Below are 4,832 nucleotides of genomic sequence, written 5' to 3'. Positions count from 1 at the left end.
GCTGAGAGGTATCTTAAAGGCATTTAAACTGAAGGCAGCATGTGTTTTCAAGTAATTGTAAATAAGCACTCTTCTGTGTTCTCTCACTTCTTTGCAGTGTAAAGCGACTTCCCTTGTTTCAGACTGAAGGGAATTGAGGGAAATTCTAAAGACTGTCAGGGAAGGCAACTTTTTGTGTTGAAGGTGGTCTGCCAAGGTGCTAATTCTAGCCCTGGTACGTTCCCCCCGACCCAGGACTCTGTTTCTCATCCAGGAACTGCCAAGAGCACAGTGGTTCACATGTCCAAATTCCAACTTTGAATAAATAAACCAGCTGAAGTGCTTGCTTGCCTCAAGATCAGCAGGGCAGTTTCTGAACATCTATCGCCCCCAAGTGGCAACATTGGAGCTTTTTCTTACTGCTGAAATTTAGGTTCTGGTTCTCCTCTCCAAACGTTTTTCTTTTTCTTTCGAGTCCTCCCAGGTGACAGGATGAAGTGTTTCTGTGTAGGTGTGTTAGTAATGTGGAATGAACACCTGTTGACTCATGGATGGAGCACATATAGTATCTACTTTCGTGGTTTGCAATATGAAAGTTTTTAAATCCAGTCTCTATCGTGACATTCAAGCCTCAGAAAAGGGTCAAATAACCAAATCATTAAACCCTTAAAACTCTCACTAATAGCATCAAAGGAACCTATAAAGCCAAGTTGCATAGAGTAGAAAGCTAAGCCTGCCTTCCAGTGCTATTCTGTATCTTCGTGGTTATATAAAACATACATCCTGAAAAATTCAAAAATGTATTGAGCAATATAGTGTTTTTGTTCCCTACCCATAAAACACTTCTATGCCATGAGAAATTCACAAATTCATGTAAAAAAAAGAAAAATCAGTGAGTTTTGTAGTATTTAGACAAAGAAATCCAGAATGCAAGAAACACACCTCAACCACAAAGACAGACATTTACTAAGAGTAAAGGGTTGGGAAAAGGTTTTTCAATCAAAGGGACCTAAGAAGCAAGCAGCTGTGGCAATACTAATGTCCAACAAAACTGACTTCAAACTAAAATCAATCAGAAGAGATGGAGATGGACACTTTATGCTCCTAACAGGAACAATTCATCAGGATGAAGTCTCAATCCTGAATATCTATGCCCCTAATATAAAAGCACCCACATATGTAAAAGAAACATTACTTAAAGCACACATAAAACCCCACACACTAATAGTAGGAGATTTCAACACTCCTCTGTCACCAATGGACAGGGCAACCAGACAGAAACCTAACAGAGAAATAAGAGAACTAATGGAGGTAATGAATCAAATGGACTTAACAGACATCTATAGAACAGTCCACCCAAATAGGAAAGAATATACCTTCTTCTCAGCATCTCATGGAACCTTCTTGAAAATTGATCATATACTCGGTAACAAAGCAAACTTCCACAGATACAAAAAAATTTTAGTAACCACCTGTGTCTTATCGGATCACCATGGAATAAAGTTAGAATTTAAGAACAATTCTACCTCCAGAAAGCCTACAAACTCATGGAAACTGAACAGTCAACTAGTGAACCACCCCTGGGTCAGGGAAGATATAAAGAAAGCAATTAAAGTTTTCCTTGAATTCAACGAAAATAAATACACAACATACCCAAACCTATGGGACACCATGAAAGCAGTGCTAAGAGGAAAGTTCATAGCACTAAGTGTCCACATAAAGAAAACAGAAAAAGCACACCTTAGAGATTTAACAGCACACCTGAAAGCTCTAGAAAAAAAAAGAAACAGATTCACCCAGGAGGAGTAGAAGACTGGAAATAATCAAACAGAGGGCTGAAATCAACAAAATAGAAACACAGAAAACAATCCAAAGAATCAATGAAACAAAGAGCTGGTTCTTTGAGAAAATCAACAAGATTGAGATACCATCTTACACCTGTCAGAATGGCTAAAATCAAAACCACCAATGATAGCCTATGCTGGAGAGGATGTGGAGTAACAGGAACACTCATCCATTGCTGGTGGGAATGCAAACTTGTGCAACCACTTTAGAAATCAGTGTGGCAGTTTCTCAGGAAATTCGGGATCAACCTACCTCAGGATCCAGCAATACCACTCTTGGATATATACCTAAGAGATGCCCAATCATACTACAAAAGCATTTGTTCAACTATGTTCATAGCAGCATTATTTGTTACAGCCAGAACCTGGAAACAACCTAGATGCCCCTCAATGGAAGAATGGATAAAGAAGGTGTGGAATATATATGCATTAGAGTACTACTCAGTGGTAAAAAAATGACATTTTGAATTTTGCATGCAAATGGATGGAAATAAAAAACACTATCCTGAGTGAGATAACCCAGACCCCAAAAGATGAATATTGTATGTACTCACTCATAAGTGGATTCTAGCCATAAACCAAGGACATTAAGCCTATAGTTCACAAGCCTAGAGAAGTCAAACAACAAGGTGAACCCAAAGAAAAACATATATAGATCCTCCTGGAAATTGGGAGCAAACATGATTGCCTGAATCTTCGTCCGGCAATGGATGGAGATAGAGACAGAGACCCTCATCAGATCAATGGACTGAGCTCCCAAGGTCCAGTTGAAGAGCAGAAGGAGAGAGAATATGAGCAAGGAAGTCTGGACCATGAGGGGTTGGTTCACTCACTGAGACAGTGTGCCTGTTCTAATGGTAGCTCACCAAAGCCAGCTGGACAGGGACTGAATGAGCATGCGATCAAACTGGACCCTATGAATGTGGCTGACAATGGGGGATGACTGAGAAGCCATTGATAAAGGCACTGGGACTTGTTTCTACTGCATGTACTGGCTTTTTGGGACCCTAGTCTATTTGGATGCAAAGCTTCCTAGGCCTGGATGTAGGGGGGGAGGGACTTGGACTTCCCACAGGGGAGGGTTCCCTGCCCTCTCTTAAGGAGGGAGGGGGAGGGAGGAGGGCCAGTAAGGGAGCAGGAAGGGAATGGGAAGAGGGGATGAAGTATAAATTTTTTTTAATGAAAAATAACAATAATAATAATAACTTCACCATGAAAGGTGCCACAGAATAGAGCATCATGCCTATATGAGTTTGTATAACCTGGGTTTTTCCTTGTTATCAGATGAACTCAGTTCCTGTTACTGGGAATGCAATGTGTTTGTGTATATCATAGTAGTCACCCAGCAGTACCTGGGTTCATACCTGCATCATGGTGTGTTTTTAAATCATGACATCGGGGCAATTTTTAAACAACGAAGTATTTTATTTTAAAATATCTCTGGCCGGGCGGTGGTGGCGCACGCCTTTAATCCCAGCACTCGGGAGGCAGAGGCAGGCGGATCTCTGTGAGTTCGAGACCAGCCTGGTCTACAAGAGCTAGTTCCAGGACAGGCTCCAAAGCTACAGAGAAACCCTGTCTCGAAAAACAAAAAAAACAAAACAAAAAAATAAAATAAAATAAAATATCTCTGAAACATTATATACCCTGCTGTGGTTTTAATTTGAAATTTCCCCGGGCTTGTGCTGTAGGTGCTCCTTCAGGTTTGGTACTCTTTTGAAAACTGCACAACCTATAGGCGGTGGCTCCTAGCTAGTAAAAGTACCTTACTAGAAGTGATCTTTGAAAGTAACACCTGCCTCTGGCTCAAACCTGCTCTCTGCGTGGTGGTCAGCCATCATGTAAGGATCTTGCTACAGGCTCCCACCACAAACACTATCAAAATGGTGATGTGGGATTCTCCTCTGTATGCTGTGAATACCATTGGTTAATAAAGAACAGCCTTGGGCCTGCAAAGAGCAGAACTTAGCTAGGCAGGGAAAACTAAACTGAATGCTGGGAAAAAGCAGGGTGGAGTAGAGATCTATTCCTGTTGCATGAGCTAGCTTATTGGAGCCCATTCCCTATGGTGGGATGCTGTTGGGAGGAGAAGATAGAGGGTAGACTGGGGGGAGGCAGGAGGAGAGGGAGGAGAACTGTGGATGGAATATAAAATGAAATTTAAAAATAATTATAATTAGAAAAAGAAGACAAAAAAGAGGGGATAAATAGAAAAGGTGAAAAGTAACAAAAGAACTAGTTTTTCCTAAGGACCCAGTATTCTTTAATAGGAACAGTGAAATACTCACTTTTTCATCCTTAAGAAATGTCCAAGATACATTTCTAAAGCTCTTTGTCAAGATTTTTATTTAACAAATAGATGTAACCTATTATGGTCAATAATATCTTTCACAATAGTTCTTATGATATTCTGTGGGTTTGCACAGAGGTTTCCCCACTTAAAATACTTGTCTGCCCATGATTAAAATCATCAATTATCAGAAACATGTAAATAAAATCACAATGAGCTATCTTAATACTTGGTTAAAATGAGCATCATAAGAAAGTCAAAAGATGACAAATGTTGGTTGGTATGAATGGAAAAGAAAACCTTGGTGTATTGTTAAATTAATACAACCATTACAGAAAAGAGCTTCTTCCAAATGATGGAATCATATTTTAACTTCAAAAAAATAAAATATAAAGAGAATTGCCATATGATCCAGCAATTTCATTACTAGATGTATGATGGAAGAGGGTCATCTGTCTATGTGTTACTTTCATTGGTTAATAAAGAAACTGCCTTGGCCCTTTAATAGGGCAGAAAATTAGGTAGGTGGAGTAGACAGAACAGAATTGTGGGAGAAAGAAAGCAGAGTCAGGCAGATGCCTGAGGCAGACGCCATAGCTCTCCTCTCCGAGATGGACGCAGGCTAAGATCCTTCCCGGTAAGACACCACCTGATGGTGCTACACAGATTACTAAATATGGATTAAAGCAAGATGTAAGAGTTAGCTAATAAGAGGCTGA

This window comes from Arvicola amphibius, chromosome X (assembly GCF_903992535.2).
Source record: "Arvicola amphibius chromosome X, mArvAmp1.2, whole genome shotgun sequence".
Taxonomy (NCBI): domain Eukaryota; kingdom Metazoa; phylum Chordata; class Mammalia; order Rodentia; family Cricetidae; genus Arvicola; species Arvicola amphibius.
The sequence above is the reverse complement of the archived record's forward strand: the minus strand, read 5'-3'. Positions refer to the sequence as shown.